Source organism: Myotis davidii, unplaced genomic scaffold (assembly GCF_000327345.1).
Source record: "Myotis davidii unplaced genomic scaffold, ASM32734v1 scaffold89, whole genome shotgun sequence".
Classification (NCBI taxonomy): domain Eukaryota; kingdom Metazoa; phylum Chordata; class Mammalia; order Chiroptera; family Vespertilionidae; genus Myotis; species Myotis davidii.
This window is the reverse complement of record NW_006300372.1, coordinates 2,171,144-2,195,391: the sequence shown is the minus strand read 5'-3', so window position 1 is coordinate 2,195,391 and position 24,248 is coordinate 2,171,144.

The following is a 24,248-nucleotide window of genomic DNA, read 5'->3' as shown; positions in this document are numbered from 1 at the left end:
ACTGAAGCAAGCAAGCCTCATGTTAGTTTCAAGCTGCCTGGCTGCCAGCCGCCATCTTGGCTAGCAGTTAATTTGCATATCTCCCTGATTAGCCAATGGGAAGAGTAGCGGTTGTATGCCAATTACCATGTTTCTCTTTTATTAGATAGGATGTTTTCTAGTTGATGGTGCTAAAAAGGGGGGGTTGATCTTATGTGCAACAATCTTACTTAGTTCTTGTACTGGTCCTAATAAGTGTCTTTTGATTCTATTGTTCTTTCTAGATAAATGATCATATCATGTGCAAATGAAGACAATTTTATCTCTTACCTTCTGTATTAATCAGCTCTCATTAAACTAATGCTATTATAACAACCAACACCCAAATCTCAGTGATTTATGACAACAAAAATGTATTTCTCAGTCATGTAACATGTTGAATACATGTTGGCTACAGCTCTGCTCTGTATGTTTTCTTATTCTGGGATCCAAACTGAAGAAGCAGCCCTAATTAGGAACATGCCATTCTTGTAGCAGAGGGAAAGCATGAGGGAGCCAGCAAACCCACACAATGGCTATCAAAGCTTCTTCTCAGAACTGGCACACTCAAATCCATTCCTATCCATTGGCCAACGCATCATATGGTAAAATCTGATGACAACAGGGCAGAAAGTTTCCTCCCTTCCAGAGGAAAGCTCTGCAAATCACATGGCAAAAAACAGGCAAATGTAACCTTCTTGCAGGAGGCAGGGCAGGGAGAGTAGTGAATAACTGAGAACAAGAAGGTGAAGAGATTAGCCAAAGAACATATATGCATAACCCATAAACATAGACATCAGTGTGGTGATGGCCAAAGGGAAGGAGGAGTGGGGCTGGGTGGAGGTGGGCAAAGGGGGAACAGGGGATGATGACATCCAAAATAGTGTCAACAATAAAAATAAAGTTTTGGGGGGGAAAAGCCCTGGCCAGTGGCTCAGGTGGTTGGATGTCCTGTGCACCAAAAAGTTGGGGGTTCAGTTACGGGTCAGGCACATACCTGGGTTGTGGATTTGATCCGAGGTCAGAATGTTTCTCTTTCCCCCTTCTTCTCTCTATCCTTACTAATAAAAGCCTAAACGGTCATCACACTGTGATGCCCTGATGCTGTCACAAGATGGCTGTGCACAGAGCAGGCGCATGCTGTGTGTGTGTGGGGGCGGGGGGGCTAGGGGGAGCACAGAGCCTCCCTGAGAGTCCCACCTCCTCCTGGCTCCAGCAAAGCCAGGTCCCCCAGCTCTGTGCAGCGAGGCCAGCCTGGGGGTCCTGAGGGTCCCACATCCCAGCTCCGGCATACCACTTTGGGGCAATCCATGGAGGAGCCCCAGATGGGTGGGCAGGGCCTACCTCTTTGGGGTGATTGATCACAGGGCTCCCGCACTATGACAGGGCATAGGCCAGGCTGGGACACACCCCCTCCCCCGAATGCACAAATTTCGTGCACTGGGCCTCTAGTATATCAATAAAAACATATCCTTAGGTGAGGATTAAAACATATATTTTTATAAATCCACCATACCTTCTAACGCTCAGTTTTATTCTTTGTCTTTTCTTTAGTCTAAGCCAAGACCTCTACTAGTAATAGTGAGCATCCTTGTGTTATGTTTTTTAAATATATTTTATTGATTTTTTATTTTATTTTATTTTTTTACAGAGAGGAAGGGAGAGAGATAGAGAGATAGAAACATCGATGAGAGCGAAACATCGATCAGCTGCCTCCTGCACATCTCCTACTGGGGATGTGCCTGCAACCCAGGTACATGTCCTTGACCAGAATTGAACCTGGGACCCTTCAGTCCGCAGGCCAACACTCTATCCACGGAGCCAAACTGGTTATGGCATCCTTGTGTTATTTTTATCTTAAAGACAACTGAATCTTAAATTTTGCCAATAATCATAATACTTATGATAGATTCTTAGTATAAATAACCTTTATAAGTTAAGGACATGTTCTGCTATTCTTAGTGCTAAGATTTTTTATCATAAATTTGTGTTGAATCTTATCAAAGCTATTTTTTAATCTTGATTGACATCATACGATTTTTTCCTCCATTAGTGTGTTAATACACTAATATATATAAATGAATTTTCTGTTGAACAGTCCTGTATGCCTGAGGTAAATTCTACTTGATCTTGGTGTATTATTTTTAAGTCTACAGTTAAGTTAGTTAATATTTTATTTAGAATTTTTGAATCACTGTTAATAAGTAAAATTGGTCTATTATCTGCATTTCTGTGTTATCACCTATTTCGGAATAAGGCTATGCTAGCCTTATAAAATGATGTGTGTAAACTTTGTCCTTTTTCTATTTCCAAAACATTTGAGATAAAAGTTAATAGTCACTAAAGATTTGGTGCAACATTCCAATAAAACCATTTGATATCAATAAAACAATCTGAGCCTGAAGTTTTATGAGAAGGATGGATCTTTATCACTTCAAATTATTTAATACATATTGACATGTTCAAATTCTATAGTACGTATTTCTTCTCTATACCAGTTTTGACTTTTCATCTGTTTTTAGGCATTTATCCATTTTAGCTAGGTCTTCAAACTTATTAAGCTATACCTAACGATAAAACTTACTATTGAGTACAGAAATATGCCAAATATTAGAAATTATTTTCAATATTAAGATTAAGGATAAGTTCTATGCTTTAATATGGTCTATGTTCTTTTCATTATAGTCTGAATGTTTTACATGGATAAGCTATTGCTTTTATATAATCAGAAAAAAAAATAGGCTATTTCCATTTTGCAGTGAAATTAATCCATAAAACCTACCTGATTTCTGAAGATATTTTCAAACACTGGTGCCCCACTGGGTGTTGGTATTTGGTGAATCCTCAGGCAAACTTGCTTTTTCAGGCACCAAATTCCTATGTAAACAAGAAGAGCCCTTCCAGGGGGAAATGACCACCTGTACATGGCCCTGGGCACTTGCAATACTTTAAAATAATAATAATTAACAGGCACTCTTGGTTTATAGCAATGTATTTCATATAAAAGGACATTTTAACATAACTAGCGATGGGTACATTTATTTTCTTTGCAATTGAACTCTTGGAACATCAGTTATTTGTTCTGCTTGTCTTTTTACTGCCTTTACACTCAAGTGGGTGCTTTATTAAGCAGTGTGTATTTCATTTAAGGTTTCAAAAATGTACCTTTTAAGAAAAAGGCTTTTTTTGGTGTTTTGTGGTAAATGGTGCCTTACTTCTGTTTGGCTTTTAATGTGTGTTGTGTGTGGTTCCTGAGGAGTCAGTGAGGCTATTTTCTTTTGAAAAGCTGTCAGACAACACAAATTAAACCTCATGATTGAAGAGACACAGCCAAATGGGTTTAACTAGTTCACATACATTTTAAAGCAAATGAGAGACGAGAGAGAGAGAGAGAGAGAGAGAGAGAGGATTTTATAATCCTCCTCCTTAATGAAATGTCTTTGGTTCTCTAGGGAAATGAGAGAGAGAGAGAGAGAGAGAGAGAGGATTTTATAACACTCCTCCTTACTGAAATGTCTTTGGTTCTCTAGCGATATGAGAGCGAGAGAGAGAGAGAGAGAGAGAGAGAGGCTACATAGAAGCATCTTCATCCCAGAGTAAATACCTTCTTCACCCCCTTTGTCTTACAGTCATACTGAGGCAATTCTAGGTGTATTCCCACTTTTTCTTGATATCAGCAAAGGCAACCACAGGATCCTGGGGTGAATTAATTTGAGAGGGACTAGCAACCCCCGCCCCCCGCCCCCCCCACACACACACACACGAAATTTCCTTCACAGAACTCTCTACCCTTATCTTCCAAAAGACAACACATGGTTTGGGAAGGTGGCACATGGCAGATGTGCCCTCCTCACCATTACATGGATTTACAATGAAGAAGCACATGACCACTAGTTGGCACAGCCCAAGCAGAAGCCCCTCAGAGCCCCAAGGAGGACCCCCTGGCAGCTCAGATGCTGAAGTCAGAGCCCCTGAGCCACCATCATCCCATAGCCATGCTGTTGCCCCAGTGTCTGGGGTGGGAGTTAAGGCAGTATCCACAGAAACATGCCGGGAAGCCATTCTGAGTGTGATTAGGGAGCAAAGAACACCCAGGCAACTGGTTTGTGGATGAACCCCAGATGTTCCGACGCACCACCTCCAGAACAACTCTGGCAGGGACTCCAGCCACAGAGTCAGCCTGCTTTAGGAATTAGCCACTAATGGCGAAACCTTGCATTGGCAGAGTGACTCACCTTCTCAGGAGATTCTCTTGGCTCTGTATGTCGTTATGGGTTTTTCTGCTGGGTTAAGACACCCCTGTGGCTCAGATCAACTGAGCTGTGATTTAGCTGCGCAGTGGAGGTTTGCTGAAATCCTGGATCCAGCCACCTGGGAACCAGGTGTTTTGTGTTGTAAGACAGTTTAAAATGCTCCCTTACATTCCTGTGAGCTCATCCTTTTCCCACTAGATATAAGAACCAACAGCAATGGAATGTATATGTGCCCGGTGCTGTTCAAATGTTATCTGGCCCTTAATGCTCCCTGAAACCCAGGAATTGCTCTCCCCATTTTTCAGATAAGACCACTGAGGCTCAGGGAGGTGAAGCCAATTGCTCCAGGTCACTTACCTGGTCAGGAATAGAGCTGGAATTCAAGCCCGAGTCCATGCGAATAAAAACATGTGTTCTCTCCGCCACACACACAGCTAAATCCCTAACCTTTAAAACAAACACACAGAACTATTTCTGAAACAAAAGAAAGGAAAAAGCCACTTTCCCATAGCTGAGTAGGATGTGTTTGTGGATCAAATCTATTTAACAGTTCTAGCAAACCAGGAGCCACATGGTTCTGACGCTCCTGTCCGAGCAGTTGGTTGTAAATATGAGGATGCGAGGAGGAGGGTGGTGGTGGCAGTGGTGGTGGCAGTAATCTTTCCTATATTGAGCACTCACTCTTTGCCAAGCACTGTGCTTAGCACTTTGCATTCTCACCCTGATCCTTTTTCACAGCAAGCCAGGGGTTTTGTGTTGTAGGGTACACATGCACACACACGCGCGCGTGTGCACACACACACACACACACACACACACACTCACATAGGACACAGCAGGCCCCTGGCTCCAGAGCCTATGCTGGGAACTATGTCCCTGCATTTCGTCTAACATAAGAAACAGACATTGGAAATACTCCACAGGGTTCCACTGTGCTGATGGCCATTCTTACAGAGTTTTATTCTGCAAGGTTCAGACGTGCTTAAACACTAAGTTAATCATTACCTGTCACAATTTATCTGGGCTGTTCATTGTCAGAAAGTACATGCAGACTCCAGGGCCCACTCGCCCTCTGCTTTCCATCACTTTTTTATTACTCAGCCATAATATTAATAGGTGAGTTCTGTTGCTAGCAGTATGCCATTTTCGTGGAGTTGATAATATAGGTGCTCAGCCTAAATTAACTGGATAATTGCTTCAGTCTTTTCAGTAATTTGTCATCATGGGCTCTCACACACCAGACACCAGTAATGACTAAGACGTCCTCCAAGAAATTGAGAAAGAGCAGAACTGAATTCTGCACAAGGTCCACAAACTTCCTGAACTGAATTTTACATCTCTGCTCGAGAATTGCCTATCCTTATGGGAGCTGAGCTGCCCACTTGGTTAACTGACTCCTCACCCCCCTATCAAAGGTCATAGTGATGTGTGCCCACTGTGTGCTTGCCAAGTTGGCATGGCATTTCTGCTTGACTTGACAGTGGGCTTTTACACCAGCGATTTTCAACCCATGTGGTGCAAGAATTCTTAAAACATGCAATACCTGACTATTTAGTCAAGGACACTGACCTCTTTTAGATTGTCAAATAGAAAAAAATGACAGCAGCCAACACAACGGCCATTGGTGTAAATGCCTTATCTTGAGCCATAAATATATAGGTCACATAATAAAATTGCATCTGATTGGTTAATTCTTGGTACCAGAAATCCTTATACAAGTTAAGATCAAGTCACTTTGGAGCAAAAGGGTAGGCACTGATTATTATTATTATTATTGTTGTTGTTGTTGTTGTTAGTAAATCAATCAAAATTATACCAATTTTTGGTCATATCAGCACATATATATATGTATATATATATTTGGTGTGCTACAGAATTTTACTAATTAGTTTATATGTGCCATGAAATGAAAAAGGTTGAAAATTGCTGTTTTATATAAGTGAGGTCTTATGAACTAAAGCTACACACAGTCTCAAATCTTTTCTTTCTAGAATCAGTGTGAGAGCCAGCTAACAAGTCTAATAAGAATTACTTTTAGTTGTCAGTTTGGGAACTTCATCTTCACTGAGGTGAGGTAGCTCTTCCTAATCCTGCCTTTTACCAACCTGTGTTCTGAAGTCTCTCACTGCTGCAGCGGTCAGCCAGGAGGGAGGAGATAAAAGGTCACGTACATGTGGAAACCCACTTAAATGCTGGTCCCCTCTCGGAGAGTCATGGTAGGGATTAGCTATTAAAGGCTGTCAAGAACCCTACAGTAGAGACATACGTTAACTTTGTTTTACCCAGTGTTTCCCAGGCTTAGTTGAGTACCCAACTCTTCCTGAGGAAGGGAGTCCCACATGGCTGTAAAGCCACACTCTCCCAAGTGGGCTTGACCCATGGACTCTAGAGGAATGAAAATTAAGGAAACAGCATGTAGCCCCAGTCAGTGGATAGAGTATTGGCCCGCAGACTGAAGGGTCCCAGGTTCAATTCCAGTCAAGGGCATGTACCTCAGTTGCAGGTTCTATCCCCGGCCCAGGACAGGGTGTGTGCGGGAGGCAATTAATTGTTGTATCTCTCATATATATATATAAACTCCCTCTTTTTCCCTCCCTTCCACTCTCTCTAAAAAATCAATGAAAATATATCTGCGGGTGAGGATTTAAAAAAGAAAGAAAACAGCATGCAGAAGCCAGCGGAATCCTAAGGGACTCCATTGACTTTATGGCACCCCACTCCCTTCTTAAAAGTCCCAGAACAACTGGCCCAGAAACATTTTCACAGAGCTCCCAAACCAAAACAACTGCCCCAAACCTCTCCCATCTATTTCAACCTACCCCTAGCGTACACCATCACTTCCTACGCAATCATGACTTGGGGGAGAAGGGAGAGGAGCTTATCAAGCGAGACAAGAGCCTTTGTCCGGTCGGGTCTCCTCTCACCTTTTAATGTGACACGGAGGCTATGACAAGACTCCTGTGAACCTTTTACTAGATGTCAGAATCCCGAGTTTATACATAAGTGGCAGGACACATCCTTCACCCTTCTCCTCCTACGTACAGAGACTCACACCTCAGTCCTAAAGTCTAAAGACAGACTTACTTAACAAAAATATTCTTTTTTAATGATTTAACACTCTTTTAAATTACAGTTGGCATACAATATTATATTGTATCAGATGTACACCATAGCGATATAGACCTTATGAAGTGATCATCCCAGTAAGTCTAGTACCCATCTGACGCCATAAATAGTTATTACAACATTATTAACTATATTTCCTATGCTGCAGTTTACATCCCTGTGACTGTTTTTATATCTGGCACTTTGTACATCTTAATCCATTCCCTCTTTTCACCTCATTCCCTAACCTCCTCTCCCATCTGGAAATCATCAATTTGTTTTCTTTATCTATGAGTTTGTTTTTAACAGAAATATTCTAATGCAACTAAAAGACAGGAAAGCTGCTGGAATCATTTAAGAATTCTGGCAGAGATTAAAGATGGGAGGAAGGTTTGAGAGTTTTCTGCTCCCTCTGAGTTCACTGCTAATTCTATTTCAGTTTCTGACTTCTGTAGGATTAATAACATGAGAACTCAACAAATGCCCATTGACACCTAACAGGGCATTGGTGTTCCACAGAACCCAGTTTGGGAAATGTTATAATTCCATCCAGGGCTTCTTTAAAGGCAGAATGCTAAGAAATCTTTAAGTATTTTAAACATTCTTAGTTCTCTAAGTAATAGACATGACTCAATTTTCTTTTTAAAAAATTAGAACATTGCAACTAAAGCTAAGATCCCCTTTGACTAATATCCTCAATCCCAGTCCCTTCCCTCTCCTCCCAGAGGTAATGAGAGGGCTTAACCCCCTGCGTGTATATATACACACAGCACACATACATATGTGCACTCACACATTTATAATTCATGTAAAATACATAGTATGGTTTTGGATTATTTTTACATCAATAGTATCATACCATTTTGCAACTTGCTTTTTTCAGTGTAAAATGTGTTTGGGAAATCTATCATATTGATATACATCTATATATCATTCGTTTCAAGTGCTGTGTAGTGAATGTCCCCTCTTATGATTTCATCATAATGTATTTGTCTATTTCTATTCTGTTGGACCTGGAGGTCATTGCCATTTTAGGTTTATTGTAAGCCATGCAGCACTGAACATCCCTGCCCGTGGCCCCCGAGTGCATGCACAGAAATCACTAGGGTGCTTCTCCTGGGTCACAGGGTACATTTTCACTTTCAAATGATGCTGCCAAGCTGTGAGCAAAGAACTCTCATTGTTAAGTGAGCCAAGGGAAGGAATGCTCACAATGGCTCAAGGAAGTCAGAAAGGAAGTGAAGGAGGTGGTTGCACTAACTGCTTTTGAAAAACCTCTGAGATTCATTTTCATGCCACCAGCTCCCAAAACCCATTCACTGTCAGGACCACAGCCCTGGCTCCTTTTTCTCCGTCCAAAGGCAGCCTTCTGCCTTTCTGAGCAAACTCTTAGCATGTGAATTAAACTTTTAAAAAGTTTTAATCTAATTGCTTTGAGGAATTGTTCATGAAATAAGCCTAGTTTAGCCAGCTACCTGGGATGTTTCTTCCTGAGACAGTGAGTTTGGGGGCATTTAACAATGTCTGCTTTCTTCCTTGAACAAGCACATTTGCATGCTTGTTTTCAAAATTAAAACCACTCTTGCTATTTTATAAAATGTTGGAGCCAATTTAACAGTCCCATTGGCTTTAGAGAATAGTCTACAATCTCAGAAAGGCACATAGAACTAGATATTATAAGGGGTGCTGGGATAAATATGTATTTCTCATGATATCCTTGGGGAAATGAATACCTAACAGCCATGAACTTGCAACTTGCTTGTGCCTATTATAACTTACAGCATACAGTGATGATTTCTTGTCACTAAAAAATGTTCAAAGTTCCTTGGCTAGAAAAAGCATAGGAGACAAGCTATGGCCTGTTTGAAGCTAACTATTCCTCTGGAATAATAATACAGCACATAACAAATAATGCTTTCCAGAGGATACTAGGATTAAAATGAGAGGTGCTAAAACCTATTCTCTTCTCTGCACTCAAACACTTAACTATTACTCCAAGGCCCTTCATCATGTACCCACTAAAATAACCAAGTTGGTATTATTTAGCACCATTTATAATTTTCCTTCTGATTTGGCACCTATTCTGTGACTTTTATCACAAATCTAAATTTAGTTAAAATGCTTCATGGCTCTCTCTGAAAATGTGGGTTGAGAATTGTGAATTCAAAGACTAGAAAGTAAAATGGTTTACCCCTCTCAATCATCACCTACTGAGCCAGAAGACAGCTAGGGCACTGACCTGAACACCAGGCTCTGGGCAATCAGTAGATCAAGTCTTATTAAGGCCAAAATTGTGGATTCAAGTCTTCATGTGGGTTTATTTTACTTACATATTATGCAGGATTCCAGAGACTATTCCTCTAGTCTTTTTTTTTATGTCTTTGATGGAAAGACAATGAGATGAGAATATAAAAATTAGTCAAAACAAAAAAACAAAAAACAGCAATACCGGGTGCTGTAGGCTTAAAAATAACCAAAAAACCAGCAAATGTCACTTCACAGCCATTGGAAGTTTGTGCTCCAACCTGCATTTCCTATCTTATGGTAGGCCAAGGTCCCCATCACCTCTTGTGAATTAGATATCAAACAGATGACACCTGGATGAGAGTTACCAAACCAACTGTTGACTTCCCAATCCTGGAATTTCCCTTCTTACAAGAAGACTAAGCTAATTATATGCTTTTTGCTTAAAAAGTCTAGTGATTTTTCTTCCTTCAAAATTAATGGCCTTATGTGCGCTAATGCTTTTAGCCCAACCCTGAATATTTTCTAACTTTTGCTTTCAATTCTTATGCTTGCTCTATTTTTGCAGCATAATTATTAGGAAAAAGTTTGTTCTGGGAACAATCAGAAAATAACCCAAACCCAAGCAGTTGAATAATCATAGTCATCGTCGTCGTCATCATCATCATCATCATCATCATCATCCTTACAAAAAGGTGGCAAAGGTCAACCTGGCTTTAACAGATTCCAGCAAGCTTAAAATTCCTGAGTGTTCCCTCTGTGTTAATTTAAAACTGAAAAATCCACATTCTCTTTATTCCTTTTATTAAACTCTATATCATAGTTCAAGAAAATAACCTCTCAGGAACTTTTTGGAAGACTTAAATGGCAAGTTGAAAAATCAAATGGTTCTGACACAATAGTGATTTTAATGAGTTAACTGCCAATGAATATATCATACGGATGAAATTCTTCCCCAAATGCATGTGAGTGTGTTTAAGGGTAGAGCACTTGGGGCCAAACACATTTTAAGCTTTTCAAAAACCTGTATATTTGAACAATCATTTGATGTATTTTTTAAAGTTTTTACTGATTTCAAAACTGGCCTATTTCAAAGACAAAGAAATCCTGGTATTTCCTAGGAATTTTCTCTCTTTTTTCTATATGATAATACTCCTTCTTATTCTCAGAGAAAAGAAATGTCCAATTTTAGAAACCCAGAGCTGATCCACACGTTCAAGTCTACAAGCAAAACAGCAAGTTGGAAGGAAGAGACTCAGAAATTCAGTTCCAGTGATGTTGAGCTATCCTATGCAACTCTAGCAGCCCATCATTGCCCTAGGGTATTTTGTAGCCCCATTATTTTATTGATTCATATGGAGTTTAAGATCAAGTCTTTTATCATGAACTGCTAGCAAGCCGAGCTTCCGCAATCCCAAAATGTAACCAACCCATCACTGAATGTTGATTTTTAAATGCAAGAATTGGTAGTTGTTCTCCTTAGCCTTCATCTTGTTAGTTTTGATTCACTGTTTTAGCATATTAAGATTGTTTTGAAACTGAATTCAGTCAATCTCTCACTCAGAGAGATTTATATTATCCAAGGAGATTTGGATCTAAGGTAGTCTGTTATCAATGGTCTTCTAGATAAGGCTCAGAACCCTTCACAGTGTTCTAACTCCTGTGATCAGCGTGAGCGGGCATTTGAGATTAAATCTATTCACAGTGCCTGCTTTTAGATGTTCCCTTTTCTCTTCACTAAAATTATTCACAGGTTGGCAGTCAGAATAACTATCTTTAATACCTACATGTCTCTTAAGCTAAGTCTATTTTAGAATTTCTGCCCATAACAAGTCATTTGAAAGCTATCATCTCCAAACCCGAGATACACATGAGTGCCTAGAATCACCTACCGTTAATGGCAGGGTCATCTTCTGCCAGGTTCTCCTCTCCACATCACCAGTGAGTGGCTGTTGCTCATAGGAGAAGCAATGGTGACCTGCTGTGGTTTTGCAGATATTTTGACTGATAAAAATCAAAGCAAATAAAAATGTATCAAGTTATATAGAAAAAAGAGAAAGCAATAGAACATTAACCATGGTTGTTATTGCTACCAGGCAGGATGGAAAATGCTTTCCTTGGAACAGATTATGGCAAGAGAATACTGCTTCCTCTAATTTATATCCCAGCCAAGAGTTTCATCCAACCATGTGTTAACAATACCTGTGACATAGTTCTTGCTTTCTCATATTCCAACTTTTCATATTCAAACGTTGCTTTTTCATATTCAAACATTGTTCATCACATCTGAGTACTTGTATACACACTATAAACTTAGAGAAGGCAGAGGTTTTGACTTATTCGCCTCTACAACCCCAGTGCTAAGCATGGTGCCTAGAATATATTAGATACTTAATAATTATTGAATGAACAAATGAATGAATGAATATGAGTTTTCACCAATTCTCTATTGTCTTCTCCTGAGAAATATTTTCTTATTCTACCATAGCTTTACATAAAGGCAATTTGAATAAGAATGAACAGTTGTTATATTTATCAAACTTGATTTTCTGAATTTGGTAAATCAAGAATTTGCTTTGAAAGTGTAAGTAGAAGTAACTAATTTCCAACATCTCACCCATCTCTCCCTCTACTCTTAATCTTAAAACAAACATAACACTCACACAAAGGAATGAATAATGGAGGCAGTTTAGAGCTATAGTTGAGTATTTTGTTGAGTAACAGGAATGGATTTGCACACAGAGCTATCCATACTGTCCCTTCAATCTCTCTTCTATTCAAGAATATTTTTTTGCTAAATGGCTGGATTAGAGTTAGGTTAATCAGTCAGTTCTGGAATAAAAAAGGAACAAAGTGGCTCCCATAAAATAAAATCATCAGATTATTTTGCTTGCCTGGGTACCATCCAGCTAACGATTCATTGACAGCCGCATAATCGTCTGCATTCATCCAGAACAAACAAAACAGCTCCTGATTCCAATAGGACTAAAAGGAGAAAATGAAACATTTCTGTCCCATTTATCTTTCAAACAAGAGACAAAATGTGAGCTAGGATGTAATATCAAAAGCATGGTTTTAGTAAGATCACAGTGGCTAAGTCACTTTGGGTACAAAGTGTATACTTTTTAGTGTGCCCGGTGCTTTCAAATCGGGACATTATAATTGAAAATTATAGGGCATTGATGGAGTCTCATGACTAAGAGCACAGTCTTTGAAGTTATGCAGACCTGAGTTTTGTCATTTTCTTCTGTGTCCCTTGAACAAATTATTTAATCCCTGTGTGCCGCAATTTCCTCAGCTGTAAAAGAGGTGCTAACTATTTCATGTGGCTGTTGTAAAAATTAAATGAGATAACCCATTTGCCTGGCACAGGGAAACACTTGATAAATATTTACTATTATAACCATGATTCTCACATCAATCTGAGAGAAATTAACTTGGCAGAAAGGTTGATGGATTGAATGGGACTAGCACTATGTCTTATCACTAAGAACATAGCCTTTCTGAGAAATTAGCTAACCACCAAGCCCAATAGCTAATTACAATTCACTTGGAATGAAATGGAGACAAATGTGCAATTGTAAGAACCAAGATAGAAAATTGCTAATGAGGAGTGAGGCAGTGGTTTGAAGGGGGGCATTGAGGAAGGCAGGTCAGTTCACTGTGCTGTGGACAGAACCTCTGGCTGTTAGTTCCAGACAAGAACATTCTCTGAAAATCTTCATCTGAAAACTGCAGCACAGTCTTGAAAAGCTGAATCAGTCCTGTTGCATGCCTGCCCTTTAGTAGCCAACAAAATGGTACTTGGGGAGGTAGACACTCTACTTGGGAACCGACAAAGACTTTTTTCAAGACTTTCTGTGAGGAAGACACATGAGGGAAGCTACACTGGGGGTCTCTACCTTGAAATTGGGTATTCAAAGTAGAGGTCCTTCCAGTAGAAGCTCACACTCAAAGCAGGTCCATGTTCCATTTATTTCTTTCCCTTGAGTCCCACAGACACCACAGTGGACAAGCCCTCAGCTCATAGAAGTTGACTGATTGGTGTGACAGTCAGGATGACTGGCAGGGATATGTTCAGGGTGTTTGTGGAGCTCAAGAAAGAAACACAGAACCAGTCTTAAGGGTGAAGAGTCTTCTTGAAGAAAATATAACAGATGGGACAAGAAGCATGAATAGAGTTAGAAAGGCAAAAAGGGTGAGAGTGGGAGAGGAAGTAAAGGACAGAGCATGGGCCTAGGTCTAGTGGAGGAACCAGAGCGTGGCATATTGGAGGGATTAAAACATGGCCTGTGCGACTGCAGCAGGGAGCAAGGGAGCACATTCATTTTCGTGATGGATAGCGGACATTAATTTGCACTTACTTTGGGCCAGGCCCTGTGACAAGTAGACCCATTATCACTATTAACTCATTAAATCTGCACAGCGATCCTAGGAGCTGGGGCTATCGTTCACCTCATTTTACTAATGAGGAAATTGTGAATTGGAGAGGTTAGGATTCCAGATATTAAGACCTGAGTTGAAGATCTCATGTCCTCTTAGAGAGCTAGGATTTCTACTCAGGCAGTCTGGCTTGAGCGCTCACACTCTTGGCCACCACCTCCCCAAAGGCATGGGACCTGCCACCACAGGGCAGCTCATGCCAAGGGATCTAAGCATCGGGGATTAGAAAGTGCTTTTGTGTAGATATTTCTTTCTACGGTTTGCCTAAAGTTATATTGAAATGATCTGTCCAAAAAAACAACAACAACGTATCCAAATATGTTTCTGAGTGATAGGAAGTCTGACCACAGGTGGTGGTTGTTTTTTTTAATATACTTTTATTGATTTCAGAGAGGAAGGAAGAGGGAGAGAGAGATAGAAACATCAATGATGAAAGAGAATCATTGATTGGCTGCCTCCTGCATGCCCCCCACTAGGGATGGAACCCACAACCAGGCACGGGCCCTGACCAGGCATTAAACTGTGACCTCCTGGTTCATAGGCCGACGCTCAACCACTAAGCCACTCTGGCTGGGATGACCACAGGTTTATACTTTTACACAATTTTTACACGGGTTTTTACCTCTAACAGACTCCCACTTCTTGCAAAATCTTGACTGAGACCATTTTGAAATACTTCGGGTGGAAAAACTGCAGCATCTGAGAGGGGCTGTTCCATCTGGTACTCAGGTACAATTTCTATGTGTGCCTGAGGTGGAATTCTATCCAAATACCAGAGGAAGGAAGCGTTTTGCCCAAGCTCTGAGCTTCCAGGTATCAATTTGAAAAGGAAGAAAACTCACTGTGTATATATCACTTTTCTACACACAATAACCCACCTGGTTATAAGCCATGCTAAGGTCCCACAGCACCTAGCACAGTACCTCACACATAGTAAACGATGGAAGAAATATTGGAAATGAATGAGTAGATAAGAGCATGGATAAATAAATGAAAGAACTTTCTATTGCTTATTTGTTTTTTGCCTTTCTCCTTCACATGGGGTATGACAATGTAAGGAGAAAGATCTCTGACTGAGGCCAGAAGCTGTAAGAACAGTTACATCCTGGCCAGTATTTCTCAATGGTTGAGCATCAACCTATGAACCAGAACGTTATGGTTCAATTCCCAGTCAGGGCATATGCCCAGGCTTGCAGCCTTGATCCCCAGTGTGGGGCATGCAGGAGGCAGCCAATTGATGATGCTCTCTCATCAGTGATGTTTCTATCTCTCTCTCCCTCTCTCTTCCTCTCTGAAATCAATAACAGTATATTTTTTAAAAGAGCAGATACAACTTCTATGACCACTAAGTAATACCATCTAGAAGAGATTTTTGCACGCCCTTGTTGACAGCAGCAGATTCACAATAGTCAAAAGGTGGAAGCACCCCCAGTGTCCATCAAGGGATGACTAGGTAAAGAAAACGTGGTTATATATACGAAAGAATATTATTTAGCCTTAGAACAAAATTCTGATACATGCTACAGCATAGCTGAACCTTGAGGACATTATGCTAAGTGAAATGAGCCAGTCACAAAAAGACCGATTCCACTTATATGAGGTACCTAGAGTAGGTACATGCATAGAGACAGAAAGCAGGATGGTGGTTGCCAGGCACTGGGGGAGGGGAGAATGTGAAGTCATTGCTTAATGGGTACAGAGTTTCAGTTTTGCAAAAATGGAAAGTGTGGTTAGAGATGAATGGTGGTGATGGTTGCATAACAATGTGAATGTAGCTAATACCAGGAAACTATACACTTAAAAGTAGGTAAGATGGTAAATTTTATATTATGTGTATTTTACTGCAGTTTTTAACATTTTTAAAGGCAAAATAAAGACATTTACAAACAAAAAATAACAAATTATTATAGTATACGTAGTAGCATATGATATTATAATATTCTTTATGTAATATAATATACTAGAGGCCGAATGCAATTCGTGCAAGAGTAGGCCTTCTTTCCCCCGGCTGCCGGCACCGGCCTCTCTCTGGCACCTGGGACCCGGGCTTCCCTGGCAGCCCCAGCTTCATCTGGAAGGTCATCTGTTCTAATTAGCATATTACGCTTTTATTATTATAGATAACTGTACTACAATAAGTATAGCTAACATCTACTTTATATACTGTATTATAAAGTAATGACAATCTAATAATAATAATTGCTCTTATAGCATCTTGAGCACTGTTCTAATTGCTCTTTGCTTTATATGCGTAAATAAATACAATGAGGCAGCTACTATTATTTTCTGCTATTTACAGATCTGGAAAGTGAGGTACCCAAATGTTGAATAACCCTCCAAAGGCACACAGCTAATAAATGCAGCTGTGATTACCTAAAGGTATAACAGAAGGGTGGTAGCTGCATTGATGCCTTATGACTAGTTGAGGGTATTTGGTGCATCTGACCAGTAATTTGTAGTAGCCAGGCCAGAGGCCCCAGAAGTTTACGACCTCACACCAAAGTTCTCCAACTAATAATAGTAACATAAATGGGGCCCCTAGAGGCCTGGTACCAGAGTGTAGAGTTTGGATGCATCATGTCCAACCATCCAACAACTAGAAGAGGTAGGGGCCACTATTATACCATTTAACAGATGAGGAAACTGGCACAGAGAGGTTAAGAAGCTTGCCCAAGGCTGTTCAACTAGTAAGTGGTGGAGCCAAAATGTAACCCAGGAGGACGTCTAAGACCACAATGCCAGAGTTTCTTACAGTGTGGTCCAAGATTTCACTTCTTGGAATTTTTTACAATAATTATAATGAATTAATATTTATTGAGCACTCACCATATACTGAGCTAAATGCTTCCAATGTGTTACCTCCTGGATGCCCCAAAAGGACCCTGTGAGGGAGGTATTGTCATTGGCCTCATTTTATGGGAGAAGAGAATGGACCAGGGTCTCCCCACCGCAAGAAGGGCAATAAGGATTCAAATGCAGGAGGTCTGACCCTTGGACCCTACTTCAGAGTGTGTGAATGAGAAGCGATCTGCCTCTTACCAAGCTCTCAGAGATTTGTGTACACATTGAAGTTTGAGAGGTGCTGGCCTGCATTTCATTCCCTTCCTCGAATTTTCATTCCCTTCCTCAAAGGCAGGCCACAAGGACATAGCAGTAAACCCCGTAGACAAGATCCCGCCTTCTGATAGATGCCACACTGGTGGAGGGAGGCGAGACAGACCACGGATAAGGAAAGGATTATAAAAGTGCTTTTCAATATGCCGTTTCCTTGTCTCCTCCCCAGACTTACTGCATCTGAGTCTCTGAGGGCGGACCTTGGAAGTCTGTATTTAACAAGGTTAAAGGCTCTCTCAAGTTTAAGAGGTTCTCCCTGGTTCTGCTTAGGGAGGAATCAGAGAGGGAGACACCAGCATCTTTCCTACTTTGCTCATTGTCTCAGTCCATAGGGCCAGAGGAATGGACTGCAAGAAAACTCTCCAAATCGGCCAGCAAATAGACAATCAGAAGAGGAGGAATTGGATTTGGTCCCTCTCTGTGCATTAATTTAGAATATTGGAGCTCAGAGATCCATGTGGTCTTACTTAATATAGTGAACAAGGTTGCAGTCACTCACAATTGACCCTGGCAGTGTGACCAGTCCCTATGGAAACGATTCTTGCTTCTGAGCCTGCCTTTGCCAGTCTGTTGCACAGAGAAGGCCATCACCCCTGCCCAGCACCCTTGGGGCAGATCTAGCGTGACAGCAGCTGCCAGGCCCTAAGCAGACACTAACTAATGCCATGGGCACATACATCCCAGCCAGGAACCAATTCTCATCTGAAATGCTGGCTTGATGTCTGGCTCCTAAGGAGTCTCATACAAAATAATTTATTAGCAACTCGGACGCTGTCCTCTCACTGACAGCGACTAACCAGCCTCCACAGAAAGGAACTAGGGGAAGACATACAGGCAAGTTGTTCCAAGACTTTGAAACAAAAGATCAAAAGAACCAAGAGGAAAGGAACAAAACTGATAACTTGCCTTTTTCCAAATAGTAAGAATCACAACTAACATGCAGAAGTAGTCACTGCATGCTAGGTACTGCACCAAGGAATCAACATGTCTCATTTAATTCTCCCAACAGCCCTATAAAGTCGATGTTATTTTAATGATCTCTATTAGACATAGAGATGCAATGCTGCCACTTTATAAGGAAAGAGAAAGGGGGAAGAAAAAGGAGGAGAAGGAGGGAGGGAGAAGAAAAAGGGAAAAGGAAGCGGGGAGAAATGGACGGGCATCTGAGCTTTCTTCTGGGATAGAAGGGAAAATGACTGAAAAACATAAAGAAAAAAATTCTCTCAGGATAAGGAATAGTATGAATGGAAACTGACTTGTTACCTAAATTTGGAACAATGGAGATACTCAAGAGATTCACTTGCTTCATGTTCTGTAACCATCCCCAATGAATACACACACACACACACACACACACACATGTTTGTTTTCCTAATTAAAACTCCTTAGGAATTAATGGAAAATTTTGCAATTCTATTAACTGTAGCTAAAATACAATAAAATACCACTAAATGGGTGTTTTAGATGCCTTTGTTTCTTATTCTGCTTGGAAGATTATCAAGAGTTTAATGAAACTAATATTTGGGGATTTATATCTCTCATAATCAGAAACCAGAGCATCTCCCATGCTAACAACTGGAATTAACTTCAGTTCTTTGAGCCACCGAGTACTAGGTGCACTGTCCCACCGAGTCCCCTCACAACCCTACCATGAACGTAGGGTTAATAATTCCATTTTACAGATGAGGTAACTGAGGTTCAATGAAGTTGTGTAACTTGCCTAAGTGGTAAGTAAAGCAGCTGGAATGGGGACCCAGGCCATTGGACTCCACAGCCTCCCCACTTAAGCAGTATGTTAAACACTATCTGTAATAATAAAAGCATAATATGCTAATTTGACTGGACTTCCAGATGAAGCTGGGGCTTCAAGGGAAGCCCGGGTCCTGGGTGCTGGAGGGAAGCTGGTGCCGGCAGCCGGGGGAAGGAAGGCCTACTCTTGCACAAATTTCGTGCATCGGGCCTCTAGTGTTATAAAAATGTTGTCACAAAAATGCTTAAGTTGGCCAAATAGGTTGCTTGGTATTCTGTGGCAACACAAAAATGTAGTTTGCCTAATTGTTCTTAGTGGTTTTGTAGACAATGGCTCCTAGAGATATCATCCCACCAGGACACTGAGGGAATGGATGCCTGGGATTCCAGAATGTTATGAAGGAGTCCCTGCACCACCTAGTCATTCAAACTTCTCTCCTGGGAACTGCATGTTTCCCACAGGGGTCCATTGGACGTGGCAGATTGCCTCGTGGGGCTGACTTTAACCAACTGACTACCATGTGCCAATGCCCGGCACTTCACACTCTATTAGTCTTTAATCCTCAAAAAAGCCTGGTGAGGTGGATGCCATTGCTATCTTCATTTCATAAATGGGAAATAGAGATTTGTAGTGTTAACTATACCTGCATTCTCACCAGATCTGTCCTTTCACTCTGGAGCACTATGTAGCAGTGAACATCAAAAGGCGGACATGAGGCCCTGGCCAGGTAGCTTAGTTGGTCCAGATATGTCAGGGTTTGATCCCTGGTCAGGGCACACACAAGAATCAACCAATGAATGTATAAATAAGTAGAACAACAGATCTCTCTCTCTCTCTTCTCTCTCTCTCTCTCTCTCTTCCTTCTTCTCTTTCTCAAGTCAATAAAAGAAAATAAAAAATACAGACATGATACCCACCCAGGAGAAGCTGTCACACCAATAAAGGAGAAGTAGATTAAGCCACTAATTACCCAAGTAATTATTTTATCACTGTTATGAAAAATACTACATGGTTGAAGTAGAGAGCCCTATGCATGTGTTAAGCTGACCTAGGGGGTCAGGAAATCTTCCCTTAGAAAGTGATAATTCAGTTGAGAACTAAAGTGAGTAGGAGTTAACTGAGCAAGGAGAAAAGGGAAAAGCATTTCAGATAGACAGGAACAGAATATTTGAAGACACTGATGTATTAAGAAATATTGGCATGTTCGAGGGGAAAAGTGAGTTGAAGATGCAAGAATCTGTTGAAACAACCTTCCTCTGTCCTCATCCCTTCTTGTATACCTTCTTGTGTCATTCCCTCTACCTAGGGAGGAACTAGCCTCAGGTTAAATCCACCTACTATCAAATTCTTCACTGTGTGCCCAGTATTGCCTAACAGACAGTCAACATGTTATTGATAAATGAATAAAACAAGTGGACAAATGCATGAAAACTGTTTGGTCAAATTTTGGTGCTAGGGAGGGGGAAATCTACAAAATCAATTTTTCTTATCACACAGATATGTTTTAAGCTCATTTTGTAATATTTAACTGTAATTTTAAAATTATATAAACTAATGAGGAAAGAAACATCTTTTCAACAAAACTAGAAAAACTAGATATCCATGTGCAAAAGAATGAAGCTAGACCCCTCCTTTACATTATATGCAAAACTAACTCAAAATGGATCATAGACTTAAATGTGAGCATTAAAACTATAATACTTTTAGAAGAAAACATAAGTGTAAATTTTTGTGACATTAGAATAGGGAAGTTTCTTACATAATGCACCTAAAGCATAAGAAATTTTAAAAAATGAGCATCACAAAAAAATGAACATCATTAAAATTAAAAATATTTATGCCTCAAAGGATACTGAAAAAACCCTGAGAATGGAAGAAAATATTTTCAAGTCACATATATCTAGCAAGGGATTTGTGTCCAGAATATATAAACAACTTTATTCCTCAATGATTGAAAACACACACAATTAGCCTAATTTTAAAATGGGCAAAGGATTTAGACATTTATCCAAAGAAGATATTCAAACAGACAATAAACACTTGGAAAGATGCTCAACATCATCTGTCATTAAGGACAAGAAAATCAAAACCCCAGTGAAATACCACTTCACACTCATTAGGATGGCTACAATAAAAAAGACAGATAATAACAAATGTTGGGCAAGTCTGTGGAGGTTAGAACATGTGTTGCTGGGGGAAATATAAAATGGTGCAGCCACTTTGAAAAACAGTTGGGACATTCCTCAAAATGGTAAACATACAGCTACCATGTGAGCCAGCAATTCAACTCCAAGTTATCTACCTAAAAGAAATGAAAATATAAGTCCATCAATGTTCATAGAAGCATTATTCATAACTAGTGGCTGGGTGCACGAAATTCATGCATGGGCAGGGGATGTCTCTCAGTCCAGTCTGCACCCTCTCCCATCTGGGACCCATTGGGGGATGTCTGACTGCTGGTTTAGGCCTAATGTTTAGGACATCTCTCTCGCAATCCAGGACTGCTGGCTCCTAACTGCTCGCCTGCTTGCCTGATCACCCCTATGCTGGCTCCTACCCGCTCCCCTGCCTGCCTGCCTGATCGCCCCTAACCACTCTGCCTGCCAGCCTGCTTGCCCCCAACTGCCCCTCCCTGCCGACCTGCTCGCCCCCAATTGCCCCAACTTGCTGGCCTGCTTGCCCCCAACTGCTCCCCGCCCGCCAGCCTGATCACCCCCAACTGCCCTCCACTCCTGGCCTGATCGCCTCCTAACCGCCTCTGCCTCGGCCCCACCACCATGGCTTTGCCTGGAAGGACATCCAGAAGGTCTCCCAGTCTAATTAGCATATTACCCTTTTATTAGTATAGATAGCCAAAAAGTGGAAACAAACTAAATGACTGTCAACTGATGAATGGATAAACAAAAAATATCATATCCATATAAAGGCATACTATCCATCAATAAGAGAAATGAAGTACTGGCACTTCCTACAATGTTGATGAAACTTGAAAACATTATACAAACTGAAAGAGGCAAATCACCAAAGACCACATTTAATGTGGTTCTATTTATGTGAACTGTCCAGAATAGACAAACCCATGGAGACAGAATGTAGATTAGTGGTTTCCTGAGGTTGGGAGCGGGATGTGGAAAAGGGGATGGAGAGCGGTTGCTAATGGGTATGGAGTTTCTGTTTGGGGTGATGAAAATGTTCTGAAATTGATTATGGCAATGGTTGTACAACTCTGTGAACATACTAAACACCATTGAATGATACACTTTCAATGGGTGAATTTTTATGTAAATCATATTTCAATTAAGATGTTAAAAAACTATGAATCAGAAGTAGTGTCACAGCCCTCACATTTATTACAACTGCATTTTCTTTCTTTCTTTTTTTTTTCTGTGTCTTTTGTTTTTACACTCAGCTCCTGAGGAAAGGCTTTGATATAGATTGTCTTTTTGCCCCTCCCCCAGCCTCATATATTTTTATATAAAAATAAAAGGCACTGTTTCCAGGATAGACACAGTGGGAATGAAGATTGCTCGGGTCTTCTCAATGTTCTACATCTACACCCCTGTCTAGTCATAGCAAGAAGCCCTGAAGCTTTGTAGAGTCCTGAATTATGCAAAGATTAAAATATTTTCCCTCTACTGTATTTCCAAGCCTTCCCCTCAGCTCCCAAAAAGATTGTGAACAGAAAACTTGAAGTATTATTTTTCTTAGTCCAAGCTAAGCAGAACAGCAGAAAAAGCAACAATAAAACCAACCCATGTCCCAAGAATTCTAGTTATGTGGGGTTTTTGTCTACAGTTGTAGCAGCATCTTTGAGGCAGACTTTGGCTACAGTGTGAGGAATTCAGTATATACAAAAGTTATTTTCTTAGAAGCATCGCTGAACAATGGGCTATTGAGCAAACATGTAAGTGTTCCATCTGCTGACATCTTTTTTAAAAGACTTATCTATGAACTTCAGATGACAGTATGTTTAAGTCTCCCATAAGTAAGAGAATAGTCGCAATTCCTTATAATCCCCCTCTGTTCCTATTACCTATAATATTTAATGGTTTTCCTTCAACTCTACCACTGTTTTTGATCCCTCCTCTGTTTTACTGTTGTTCATTTTTAGCTTAATAACCACCTCATTCTATGCACCATCTCTCTGAAAATTTCAGGGAAGAGCCATGTAGGAGAAATGCGCTCTTTGAATTTAGAGCAGTACATTATGTGTATACTTTTATATTACGTTCCATTTGTGCTGCTCCCACAGCATCGGCCGAGCTCAGCAGCAAACTGAAATGACTGTGATGTCTTCCATTTGGAAAGGATGGCTTATTTAGCAGATACATAATAGCATTCATTTTCTTTACCATTAAACATAGTTTGGTGTCCTTGCCTCCCAAACCAGTTCTAGGCATCAGCCTACCAAGTTCGAGCTATTTGTCCTGGCCAAGATTATAATAACCTCAGTGCTTTTATTTATTTTTTTAAAGCCCTGAAGAACAGATAAACTTATCAGAAAAGCTCTGACTTTTAAGTTTTACAGGACTACGGCACTATTTTTAGCACCAGTTACAGTCTCTAGCAGACAGTAATAACAACAGTCACTGTTTATTGAACTTTTACAATGACCCAGCCACTTTTAAAGAGAGAGATGTTGATAGAGATGTGGATGTGGATGTGGACATGGGCATGGATACGGATATGGACAATGAATGTACTTAACCCCAACGACAACCCTATGAGACAGGTGGTGTTATTATCCCTGTTTTACAGATGAAGACATTGACAGGCAGAGATATAGAATAACTTGCCTGGGACCGCACAGCTGGTAAGGGGCAGAATTTAGATTTAAACCAGGAGTCTAGCTCCCAAGTCACCATGCTGTATTGGCCTGGTGGCAGGAGCTTACAGTGGAAGCTACAGAGCAACTATGAGAGCAAAATTCCACCTACCGTATTTACCGGCATATAAGACGACTGGGCGTATAAGACGACCCCCTAACATTTCCACTCAAAATACAGAGTTTGTGATATACTCGCCGTATAAGACTACCCCCTCTTCCGCACACCTTCCACACACCAAATAAAAGGTAAAACAATATCAGATTTGATTTTAACATTTTAATTTATATTCAAATGCTTATGACATGCAGGAAAACTGTCACAAGGCTGTATGTAATCAAACATATACATAAAACAGTGCAAGTTTATTACCGGTAAACATACCGGTAATTCACTAAAGAAAACACACTCTATAGACTGGTACCGTAGATGCTTCTCAGGAACACAGGCAAGCAGCCCACAACCTAGAGGGACTGTCAATGATAGAAGAAAGAT